Here is a 13288-nt window from a genome sequence, read left to right as displayed (position 1 = left end):
TTTCGTTTTTTGGGGCTGTACTTGTGACCTTTTCACCAGGGGTATTGAGTCTTGCATGGGCCTAGTCTTTCTGTGGGGTGTCTTGAACTTAAACATCATGGAGGGCATGGATGGAATGGGATTGTGCTGATTTTTTAGTGATTTTCGTTTTTTGGGGCTGTACTTGTGGCCTTTTCACCAGGGGTATTGAGTCTTGCATGGGCCTAGTCTTTCTGTTGGGTGTCTTGAACTTAAACATCATGGAGGGCATGGATGGAATGGGATTGTGCTGATTTTTCTGTGTTTTTTGATTTTTGGGGGTGTTCATGGGGACAGGCCATGTGGGTGGGGGCCATTTTGAGTGATGCTACAGGCCCTGGCCATGTGCTGGGAGGCAAGTGGCCATTTTGAATGCAGGCAGTGTTGTTAGGCCTGCAACCATTTTGCCTACTTTTCAACCTTTATGCCCAGGGGTAGTGAGTCTTGCATGGGCCTAGTCTTTATGTGGGGTGTCTTGAATTGAAACATCATGGAGGGCATGGATGGAATGGGATTGTGCTGATTTTTCAGTGATTTTCGTTTTTTGGGGCTGTACTTGTGACCTTTTCACCAGGGGTATTGAGTCTTGCATGGGCCTAGTCTTTCTGTGGGGTGTCTTGAACTTAAACATCATGGAGGGCATGGATGGAATGGGATTGTGCTGATTTTTCAGTGATTTTCGTTTTTTGGGGCTGTACTTGTGGCCTTTTCACCAGGGGTATTGAGTCTTGCATGGGCCTAGTCTTTCTGTGGGGTGTCTTGAACTTAAACATCATGGAGGGCATGGATGGAATGGGATTGTGCTGATTTTTCTGTGTTTTTCGATTTTTGGGGGTGTTCATGGGGACAGGCCATGTGGGTGGGGGCCATTTTGAGTGCTGCTACAGGCCCTGGCCATGTGCTGGGAGGCAAGTGGCCATTTTGAATGCAGGCAGTGTTGTTAGGCCTGCAACCATTTTGCCTACTTTCCAACCTTTATGCCCAGGGGTAGTGAGTCTTGCATGGACCTAGTCTTTCTGTGGGGTGTCTTGAATTGAAACATCATGGAGGGCATGGATGGAATGGGATTGTGCTGATTTTTCAGTGATTTTCGTTTTTTGGGGCTGTACTTGTGACCTTTTCACCAGGGGTATTGAGTCTTGCATGGGCCTAGTCTTTCTGTGGGGTGTCTTGAACTTAAACATCATGGAGGGCATGGATGGAATGGGATTGTGCTGATTTTTCAGTGATTTTCGTTTTTTGGGGCTGTACTTATGGCCTTTTCACCAGGGGTATTGAGTCTTGCATGGGCCTAGTCTTTCTGTGGGGTGTCTTGAACTTAAACATCATGGAGGGCATGGATGGAATGGGATTGTGCTGATTTTTCTGTGTTTTTCGATTTTTGGGGGTGTTCATGGGGACAGGCCATGTGGGTGGGGGCCATTTCGAGTGCTGCTACAGGCCCTGGCCATGTGCTGGGAGGCAAGCGGCCATTTTGGATGCAGGCAGTGTTGTTAGGCCTGCAACCATTTTGCCTACTCTTCAACCTTTATGCCCAGGGGTAGTGAGTCTTGCATGGGCCTAGTCTTTCTGTGGGGTGTCTTGAACTAAAACATCATGGAGGGCATGGATGGAATGGGATTGTGCTGATTTTTCAGTGATTTTCGTTTTTTGGGGCTGTACTTGTGGCCTTTTCACCAGGGGTATTGAGTCTTGCATGGGCCTAGTCTTTCTGTTGGGTGTCTTGAACTTAAACATCATGGAGGGCATGGATGGAATGGGATTGTGCTGATTTTTCTGTGTTTTTCGATTTTTGGGGGTGTTCATGGGGACAGGCCATGTGGGTGGGGGCCATTTTGAGTGCTGCTACAGGCCCTGGCCATGTGCTGGGAGGCAAGTGGCCATTTTGAATGCAGGCAGTGTTGTTAGGCCTGCAACCATTTTGCCTACTTTTCAACCTTTATGCCCAGGGGTAGTGAGTCTTGCATGGGCCTAGTCTTTCTGTGGGGTGTCTTGAATTGAAACATCATGGAGGGCATGGATGGAATGGGATTGTGCTGATTTTTCAGTGATTTCCGTTTTTTGGGGCTGTACTTGTGACCTTTTCACCAGGGGTATTGAGTCTTGCATGGGCCTAGTCTTTATGTGGGGTGTCTTGAACTTAAACATCATGGAGGGCATGGATGGAATGGGATTGTGCTGATTTTTCAGTTATTTTCGTTTTTTGGGGCTGTACTTGTGGCCTTTTCACCAGGGGTATTGAGTCTTGCATGGGCCTAGTCTTTCTGTGGGGTGTCTTGAACTTAAACATCATGGAGGGCATGGATGGAATGGGATTGTGCTGATTTTTCAGTGATTTTCGTTTTTTGGGGCTGTACTTGTGGCCTTTTCACCAGGGGTATTGAGTCTTGCATGGGCCTAGTCTTTCTGTTGGGTGTCTTGAACTTAAACATCATGGAGGGCATGGATGGAATGGGATTGTGCTGATTTTTCTGTGTTTTTCGATTTTTGGGGGTGTTCATGGGGACAGGCCATGTGGGTGGGGGCCATTTTGAGTGCTGCTACAGGCCCTGGCCATGTGCTGGGAGGCAAGTGGCCATTTTGAATGCAGGCAGTGTTGTTAGGCCTGCAACCATTTCGCCTACTTTTCAACCTTTATGCCCAGGGGTAGTGAGTCTTGCATGGGCCTAGTCTTTCTGTGGGGTGTCTTGAATTGAAACATCATGGAGGGCATGGATGGAATGGGATTGTGCTGATTTTTCTGTGATTTTCGTTTTTTGGGGCTGTACTTGTGACCTTTTCACCAGGGGTATTGAGTCTTGCATGGGCCTAGTCTTTCTGTGGGGTGTCTTGAACTTAAACATCATGGAGGGCATGGATGGAATGGGATTGTGCTGATTTTTCAGTGATTTTCGTTTTTTGGGGCTGTACTTGTGGCCTTTTCACCAGGGGTATTGAGTCTTGCATGGGCCTAGTCTTTCTGTGGGGTGTCTTGAACTTAAACATCATGGGGGGCATGGATGGAATGGGATTGTGCTGATTTTTCCGTGTTTTTCGATTTTTGGGGGTGTTCATGGGGACAGGCCATGTCGGTGGGGGCCATGTTGAGTGCTGCTACAGGCCCTGGCCATGTGCTGGGAGGCAAGTGGCCATTTTGAATGCAGGCAGTGTTGTTAGGCCTGCAACCATTTTGCCTACTTTTCAACCTTTATGCCCAGGGGTAGTGAGTCTTGCATGGACCTAGTCTTTCTGTGGGGTGTCTTGAATTGAAACATCATGGAGGGCATGGATGGAATGGGATTGTGCTGATTTTTCAGTGATTTTCGTTTTTTGGGGCTGTACTTGTGACCTTTTCACCAGGGGTATTGAGTCTTGCATGGGCCTAGTCTTTCTGTGGGGTGTCTTGAACTTGAACATCATGGAGGGCATGGATGGAATGGGATTGTGCTGATTTTTCAGTGATTTTCGTTTTTTGGGGCTGTACTTATGGCCTTTTCACCAGGGGTATTGAGTCTTGCATGGGCCTAGTCTTTCTGTGGGGTGTCTTGAACTTAAACATCATGGAGGGCATGGATGGAATGGGATTGTGCTGATTTTTCTGTGTTTTTCGATTTTTGGAGGTGTTCATGGGGACAGGCCATGTGGGTGGGGGCCATTTTGAGTGTTGCTACAGGCCCTGGCCATGTGCTGGGAGGCAAGCGGCCATTTTGGATGCAGGCAGTGTTGTTAGGCCTGCAACCATTTTGCCTACTCTTCAACCTTTATGCCCAGGGGTAGTGAGTCTTGCATGGGCCTAGTCTTTCTGTGGGGTGTCTTGAATTGAAACATCATGGAGGGCATGGATGGAATGTGATTGTGCTGATTTTTCAGTGATTTTCGTTTTTTGGGGCTGTACTTGTGACCTTTTCACCAGGGGTATTGAGTCTTGCATTGGCCTAGTCTTTCTGTGGGGTGTCTTGAACTTAAACATCATGGAGGGCATGGATGGAATGGGATTGTGCTGATTTTTCAGTGATTTTCGTTTTTTGGGGCTGTACTTGTGGCCTTTTCACCAGGGGTATTGAGTCTTGCATGGGCCTAGTCTTTCTGTTGGGTGTCTTGAACTTAAACATCATGGAGGGCATGGATGGAATGGGATTGTGCTGATTTTTCTGTGTTTTTCGATTTTTGGGGGTGTTCATGGGGACAGGCCATGTGGGTGGGGGCCATTTTGAGTGTTGCTACAGGCCCTGGCCATGTGCTGGGAGGCAAGCGGCCATTTTGGATGCAGGCAGTGTTGTTAGGCCTGCAACCATTTTGCCTACTCTTCAACCTTTATGCCCAGGGGTAGTGAGTCTTGCATGGGCCTAGTCTTTCTGTGGGGTGTCTTGAATTGAAACATCATGGAGGGCATGGATGGAATGTGATTGTGCTGATTTTTCAGTGATTTTCGTTTTTTGGGGCTGTACTTGTGACCTTTTCACCAGGGGTATTGAGTCTTGCATTGGCCTAGTCTTTCTGTGGGGTGTCTTGAACTTAAACATCATGGAGGGCATGGATGGAATGGGATTGTGCTGATTTTTCAGTGATTTTCGTTTTTTGGGGCTGTACTTGTGGCCTTTTCACCAGGGGTATTGAGTCTTGCATGGGCCTAGTCTTTCTGTTGGGTGTCTTGAACTTAAACATCATGGAGGGCATGGATGGAATGGGATTGTGCTGATTTTTCTGTGTTTTTCGATTTTTGGGGGTGTTCATGGGGACAGGCCATGTGGGTGGGGGCCATTTTGAGTGCTGCTACAGGCCCTGGCCATGTGCTGGGAGGCAAGTGGCCATTTTGAATGCAGGCAGTGTTGTTAGGCCTGCAACCATTTTGCCTACTTTTCAACCTTTATGCCCAGGGGTAGTGAGTCTTGCATGGGCCTAGTCTTTATGTGGGGTGTCTTGAATTGAAACATCATGGAGGGCATGGATGGAATGGGATTGTGCTGATTTTTCAGTGATTTTCGTTTTTTGGGGCTGTACTTGTGACCTTTTCACCAGGGGTATTGAGTCTTGCATGGGCCTAGTCTTTCTGTGGGGTGTCTTGAACTTAAACATCATGGAGGGCATGGATGGAATGGGATTGTGCTGATTTTTCAGTGATTTTCGTTTTTTGGGGCTGTACTTGTGGCCTTTTCACCAGGGGTATTGAGTCTTGCATGGGCCTAGTCTTTCTGTGGGGTGTCTTGAACTTAAACATCATGGAGGGCATGAATGGAATGGGATTGTGCAGATTTTTCTGTGTTTTTCGATTTTTGGGGGTGTTCATGGGGACAGGCCATGTGGGTGGGGGCCATTTTGAGTGCTGCTACAGGCCCTGGCCATGTGCTGGGAGGCAAGTGGCCATTTTGAATGCAGGCAGTGTTGTTAGGCCTGCAACCATTTTGCCTACTTTTCAACCTTTATGCCCAGGGGTAGTGAGTCTTGCATGGGCCTAGTCTTTCTGTGGGGTGTCTTGAATTGAAACATCATGGAGGGCATGGATGGAATGGGATTGTGCTGATTTTTCAGTGATTTTCGTTTTTTGGGGCTGTACTTGTGGCCTTTTCACCAGGGGTATTGAGTCTTGCATGGGCCTAGTCTCTCTGTGGGGTGTCTTGAACTTAAACATCATGGAGGGCATGGATGGAATGGGATTGTGCTGATTTTTCAGCGATTTTCGTTTTTTGGGGCTGTACTTGTGGCCTTTTCACCAGGGGTATTGAGTCTTGCATGGGCCTAGTCTTTCTGTTGGGTGTCTTGAACTTAAACATCATGGAGGGCATGGATGGAATGGGATTGTGCTGATTTTTCTGTGTTTTTCGATTTTTGGGGGTGTTCATGGGGACAGGCCATGTGGGTGGGGGCCATTTTGAGTGCTGCTACAGGCCCTGGCCATGTGCTGGGAGGCAAGTGGCCATTTTGAATGCAGGCAGTGTTGTTAGGCCTGCAACCATTTCGCCTACTTTTCAACCTTTATGCCCAGGGGTAGTGAGTCTTGCATGGGCCTAGTCTTTCTGTGGGGTGTCTTGAATTGAAACATCATGGAGGGCATGGATGGAATGGGATTGTGCTGATTTTTCTGTGATTTTCGTTTTTTGGGGCTGTACTTGTGACCTTTTCACCAGGGGTATTGAGTCTTGCATGGGCCTAGTCTTTCTGTGGGGTGTCTTGAACTTAAACATCATGGAGGGCATGGATGGAATGGGATTGTGCTGATTTTTCTGTGATTTTCGTTTTTTGGGGCTGTACTTGTGGCCTTTTCACCAGGGGTATTGAGTCTTGCATGGGCCTAGTCTTTCTGTTGGGTGTCTTGAACTTAAACATCATGGAGGGCATGGATGGAATGGGATTGTGCTGATTTTTCTGTGTTTTTCGATTTTTGGGGGTGTTCATGGGGACAGGCCATGTGGGTGGGGGCCATTTTGAGTGCTGCTACAGGCCCTGGCCATGTGCTGGGAGGCAAGTGGCCATTTTGAATGCAGGCAGTGTTGTTAGGCCTGCAACCATTTTGCCTACTTTTCAACCTTTATGCCCAGGGGTAGTGAGTCTTGCATGGGCCTAGTCTTTATGTGGGGTGTCTTGAATTGAAACATCATGGAGGGCATGGATGGAATGTGATTGTGCTGATTTTTCAGTGATTTTCGTTTTTTGGGGCTGTACTTGTGACCTTTTCACCAGGGGTATTGAGTCTTGCATGGGCCTAGTCTTTCTGTGGGGTGTCTTGAACTTAAACATCATGGAGGGCATGGATGGAATGGGATTGTGCTGATTTTTCAGTGATTTTCGTTTTTTGGGGCTGTACTTGTGGCCTTTTCACCAGGGGTATTGAGTCTTGCATGGGCCTAGTCTTTCTGTGGGGTGTCTTGAACTTAAACATCATGGAGGGCATGGATGGAATGGGATTGTGCAGATTTTTCTGTGTTTTTCGATTTTTGGGGGTGTTCATGGGGACAGGCCATGTGGGTGGGGGCCATTTTGAGTGCTGCTACAGGCCCTGGCCATGTGCTGGGAGGCAAGTGGCCATTTTGAATGCAGGCAGTGTTGTTAGGCCTGCAACCATTTTGCCTACTTTTCAACCTTTATGCCCAGGGGTAGTGAGTCTTGCATGGACCTAGTCTTTCTGTGGGGTGTCTTGAATTGAAACATCATGGAGGGCATGGATGGAATGGGATTGTGCTGATTTTTCAGTGATTTTTGTTTTTTGGGGCTGTACTTGTGACCTTTTCACCAGGGGTATTGAGTCTTGCATGGGCCTAGTCTTTCTGTGGGGTGTCTTGAACTTAAACATCATGGAGGGCATGGATGGAATGGGATTGTGCTGATTTTTCAGTGATTTTCGTTTTTTGGGGCTGTACTTATGGCCTTTTCACCAGGGGTATTGAGTCTTGCATGGGCCTAGTCTTTCTGTGGGGTGTCTTGAACTTAAACATCATGGAGGGCATGGATGGAATGGGATTGTGCTGATTTTTCTGTGTTTTTCGATTTTTGGGGGTGTTCATGGGGATAGGCCATGTGGGTGGGGGCCATTTTGAGTGCTGCTACAGGCCCTGGCCATGTGCTGGGAGGCAAGCGGCCATTTTGGATGCAGGCAGTGTTGTTAGGCCTGCAACCATTTTGCCTACTTTTCAACCTTTATGCCCAGGGGTAGTGAGTCTTGCATGGGCCTAGTCTTTCTGTGGGGTGTCTTGAATTGAAACATCATGGAGGGCATGGATGGAATGGGATTGTGCTGATTTTTCAGTGATTTTCGTTTTTTGGGGCTGTACTTGTGACCTTTTCACCAGGGGTATTGAGTCTTGCATGGGCCTAGTCTTTCTGTGGGGTGTCTTGAACTTAAACATCATGGAGGGCATGGATGGAATGGGATTGTGCTGATTTTTCTGTGTTTTTCGATTTTTGGGGGTGTTCATGGGGACAGGCCATGTGGGTGGGGGCCATTTTGAGTGCTGCTACAGGCCCTGGCCATGTGCTGGGAGGCAAGTGGCCATTTTGAATGCAGGCAGTGTTGTTAGGCCTGCAACCATTTTGCCTACTTTTCAACCTTTATGCCCAGGGGTAGTGAGTCTTGCATGGGCCTAGTCTTTATGTGGGGTGTCTTGAATTGAAACATCATGGAGGGCATGGATGGAATGGGATTGTGCTGATTTTTCAGTGATTTTCGTTTTTTGGGGCTGTACTTGTGACCTTTTCACCAGGGGTATTGAGTCTTGCATGGGCCTAGTCTTTCTGTGGGGTGTCTTGAACTTAAACATCATGGAGGGCATGGATGGAATGGGATTGTGCTGATTTTTCAGTGATTTTCGTTTTTTGGGGCTGTACTTGTGGACTTTTCACCAGGGGTATTGAGTCTTGCATGGGCCTAGTCTTTCTGTGGGGTGTCTTGAACTTAAACATCATGGAGGGCATGGATGGAATGGGATTGTGCAGATTTTTCTGTGTTTTTCGATTTTTGGGGGTGTTCATGGGGACAGGCCATGTGGGTGGGGGCCATTTTGAGTGCTGCTACAGGCCCTGGCCATGTGCTGGGAGGCAAGTGGCCATTTTGAATGCAGGCAGTGTTGTTAGGCCTGCAACCATTTTGCCTACTTTTCAACCTTTATGCCCAGGGGTAGTGAGTCTTGCATGGGCCTAGTCTTTCTGTGGGGTGTCTTGAATTGAAACATCATGGAGGGCATGGATGGAATGGGATTGTGCTGATTTTTCAGTGATTTTCGTTTTTTGGGGCTGTACTTGTGACCTTTTCACCAGGGGTATTGAGTCTTGCATGGGCCTAGTCTTTCTGTGGGGTGTCTTGAACTTAAACATCATGGAGGGCATGGATGGAATGGGATTGTGCTGATTTTTCAGTGATTTTCGTTTTTTGGGGCTGTACTTGTGGCCTTTTCACCAGGGGTATTGAGTCTTGCATGGGCCTAGTCTTTCTGTGGGGTGTCTTGAACTTAAACATCATGGAGGGCATGGATGGAATGGGATTGTGCTGATTTTTCTGTGTTTTTCGATTTTTGGGGGTGTTCATGGGGACAGGCCATGTCGGTGGGGGCCATTTTGAGTGCTGCTACAGGCCCTGGCCATGTGCTGGGAGGCAAGTGGCCATTTTGAATGCAGGCAGTGTTGTTAGGCCTGCAACCATTTTGCCTACTTTTCAACCTTAATGCCCAGGGGTAGTGAGTCTTGCATGGGCCTAGTCTTTCTGTGGGGTGTCTTGAATTGAAACATCATGGAGGGCATGGATGGAATGGGATTGTGCTGATTTTTCAGTGATTTTCGTTTTTTGGGGCTGTACTTGTGACTGTTTCACCAGGGGTATTGAGTCTTGCATGGGCCTAGTCTTTCTGTGGGGTGTCTTGAACTTAAACATCATGGAGGGCATGGATGGAATAGGATTGTGCTGATTTTTCAGTCATTTTCGTTTTTTGGGGCTGTACTTGTGGCCTTTTCACCAGGGGTATTGAGTCTTGCATGGGCCTAGTCTTTCTGTGGGGTGTCTTGAACTTAAACATCATGGAGGGCGTGGATGGAATGGGATTGTGCTGATTTTTCAGTGATTTTCGTTTTTTGGGGCTGTACTTGTGGCCTTTTCACCAGGGGTATTGAGTCTTGCATGGGCCTAGTCTTTCTGTGGGGTGTCTTGAACTTAAACATCATGGAGGGCATGGGATTGTGCTGATTTTTCTGTTTTTTTTCGATTTTTTTTGGGGTGTATAACTGAACTGATGTTCCTCTGTCTTCCATTGCTTTTAGGTGCACAAGACTCAAGAGAACCACCAGTGCCAGGAAGAAGTCCTGCAGCGGTGTGTGTGCAGCATAACGTCACGCGACGTCACGTCTGGCCTCAGACAACTCTGCAACTCGTGCAACTGCGGCCTGCTGTTCTGACCTGCTCTGAAGAAGATGGCCCCAAAAAAAGTTCTCCGTAGCTCCTCTAGCAAGAAAGTTGCTAGTAAGGAGCAGAAGAAGCAAGTTACCAAGGAGGCTGGTGTGCCGGCCGCCGCGTTTTTTGGGAGTAAAAAAAAAAGTACGCCTGCAGCAGCAGCGGGATCTGCTGGGGACCAAGCTGGGAGCAGCACCCCCGCTCCATTGGGCTCAGTGCCTCCACCACCATGCCAACTTAAGTCAAAGCCCTTGAGTGCTTCAGAGGCAGTCAGTGTACTTCTTCAATCACCATCGACCAGTGATGTTGGCTCATCGCAAGAAAGTAGCAGCAATGTCCCTGAATCAACACAGGTTGTTGTAACTCATCTGACAAGTGTTGAACAACCACAGCCGCAACAACAACATGTGCAAGTAGTACAAGCCCAAGTACATGTGGAAGGAGAGGCAGCGCAAGCAGAGGTGCATGGACGGTCACAAGTGCCCACAATAGTTGTTCCTCCCGAAGTAGGGGCACATCAGGAAATTGACAATCAAACCTAGGTATCATTTGAGGAAGCCACTCCTGCTGATGATTATTCATTGTCTTCCACATCCCTAGCAAGGAAAAGATCAAGGGGGGTGTCTACATCTTCTTCAAGCCCACCTCCTACTGATGATCTGGATGACGATTGGGAACCACCACGGCAGTCTGAGAGTGAGGCACACCATGATCTGACAAAGATACCTAAGCGTAAAAGGAAGGTCGTCGAAAAACTCATAGCTATGGAGTGTGATGAGGCTCAACAAGAAGTGACGGATACTCCTGCTGATGAAGCCTCTCACGATGACGAGGCAGTCATCATAAAGGTTACTGCAGCCCCAGCGGGCATGCAGCAAAGAGACATTTTGACCCTATCCCGAGAAGCTGCTGAGCGTGATGATGATGTCGACGAGGAGGCAATGGAAAGACAACAATCATTGGATTTGGAGTTAACTAGTACACCAACACCTACCGCTTCCATATTTCTTCCTCGCAAGAAGGGACCTCAATCCACCTCGACCTCAATTAGTGGTGGTGAAAGTGCAAAACGTACTGAAGTTCGGCAATCCACATCCTCCACTTCATCTGGCATTAGCAGTAGGACCACCACCACCAGTATCGCCGCCTCTTCCGCCCCCCAAAGACATTTCAAGTCTCCAGTTTGGGACTTCTTTAGTGTTTGCCCAAAAAAGGAAAATGTAGCCATTTGTAGCATTTGTAAGCTTCGAGTTAGTCGTGGTAAGTTTGGTACCAACTATGGTACCGGTGGCCAGAGAGGTCATCTTAGGAGAACGCACACTGTCCAATGGTTTGCGCACCTAGATGCGATCAAGGAAGCCCGAATTGCACGTAATGAAAACGTTGATTTTTCATCTAATGATGATGAGGAGGAGGAAGAAGACGATTCAAACACTTCACTTACACCCAGTACCCCTGTCAGCAGCACACCCCATGTGAGCCACACTAAGAGTGTGGGAGAGAGTGAGACACCAATGCGAAAAAGTTCATCAGCGAGCGTAACTGGGTCGAAGATATCATCATCATCATCCCGTAAATCCTTGGTCCAGGGCAACATTAAAAAGATGTTGTTTACAGAAGCGCAATATGAACGCAACCACCCACTGACGCGTCTGTATAACACTAAGCTGGCTAAAATGCTAGCTCTGGACCTTCTCCCTTTTTCTTTTGTAGAAGGGGTTGGTTTTCTAGAATTAGTGGCAGCGTTCTGCCCTAAATGGAAGGTTCCTAGCCGGTTCTATTTTGCCTGAGTTGCGGTTCCAGCACTACATGAAGATGTTCTGGAGGTGGGGCAGCTTTGCAGAAGAGTGCTGTTCACACTATACATCTGACAACAGACATGTGGACCAGTGGCGCAGGCGCTGATTACATGTGCATCACTGCAGACTGGGTCTCTTTTTCATGGGTTAAAGCAAAGCTAAACACAGGTGTTGACCCGGACATTGTTTTTAAAGCTGCTCGGAAACATGCAACACTAGCCATGTTTGGTTTGGAGAAACGTCACACAGCAGAAAACATTTTGGATGTCTTTAACGCAAAGGTCCTTAACTGGCTGTCCCCAAAAAAACGCCAGGTTGGTTATGTTTCCACGGACAATGGCGCCAATATAGTTAAGGCCATGAGGCTGGGTGACTATTTCAGAGTGCCGTGTTTGGCGCACTGTAAAAACCTGGTTGTCCAAAAATTCTTGGGTAATAAAGACAGTGCAGCATACAGAGTAGTGGACACCTGCCGAAAAATGTGCAACCATTTCAGCCATTCTTTTAAGGCCCGGAAGCAGCTGAGGAGCCTGCTATATGAACGTCAAATGCCAGTGAAAGCACTCATCCAGGAGGTGGTAACACGTTGGACCTCAACCTTCTACATGCTTGAGCGTCTGTATGAGCAGTATACGGTACTTGATCACTATTTCTTAACACAGGGTACAGCTCAGAAGGAGGACCTGAGGATGGGTGCGGCGCAATGGAACATAGTTAAAAGCCTGACATGCATGCTTCGTCCTTTTGAGTTCTTCACGCGTGCAGTCAGCAAGGAGAACTGTAATTTGGGAAAAGCTATCCCATTGTTGTACATGCTGGAGCACCAACTGAAGGAGGTGTGTTCTGTGTTTGAAAAAGATGAAAAAAAACAAGACTCTTTTGTTCTGGCTGAGAAATTATTAGAGCACCTACAAGGTGATGAACGTCTTAAAATGATCCACTCAAACCAGCATTACATTTGTGCTACTATTCTGGATCCACGCTACAAAAAGGCTCTGGCAGGCCAAGCATTCTTTCCTTTTGCTGATGAAGATGTTACAAAGTACAAACAGTGGATAGCCTCCTCAGCCAAGAGGTTTGAAAGAGAACGGCAGGAAATTGAAGGAAAAGGCAGTACATCAGCATCAGCAGGCCATCCCCAGTCACAACAATCCTCTTCTGCACCTGTGGCTGCGGCACAAGTGACCTGTCAGCCGTTAAAGAGACCGGCGACCGGATCATCTGCACCACCAGACACAACAGTAACATTGGAGGCTGAAGAGGATTGGCTAGCTCGGCTTGGGTTTGGTTCTCAAAAGGTCACAGCAACAGCTAAGCAAAGTGGAGGAACCTTGGAGGAGAACCTAGATTCGATGGTCAAGGACTATCTGACTGACTCAACAGAGGTCTATGTTAATGCTGACCCATTGGCGTATTGGCATGGGAAAAAAGAATTGTGGCCACAGCTCACCAACCTGGCTTTAAACTACTTGTCTTGCCCACTCGCAAGCGTGTCTTCTGAACGTGTTTTCAGTGCTGATGGTGGCATTGTAACTTCCAAATGGAGCCGCCTCTCGCCCAAAAATGTGGAGAGGTTAACAATGATCAAGATGAATCAGCACCTCATACCACCAGATTTCAG

Source organism: Lissotriton vulgaris, chromosome 7 (genome assembly GCF_964263255.1).
Source record: "Lissotriton vulgaris chromosome 7, aLisVul1.2, whole genome shotgun sequence".
Lineage (NCBI taxonomy): Eukaryota > Metazoa > Chordata > Amphibia > Caudata > Salamandridae > Lissotriton > Lissotriton vulgaris.
This window is presented reverse-complemented; position numbering follows the sequence as displayed.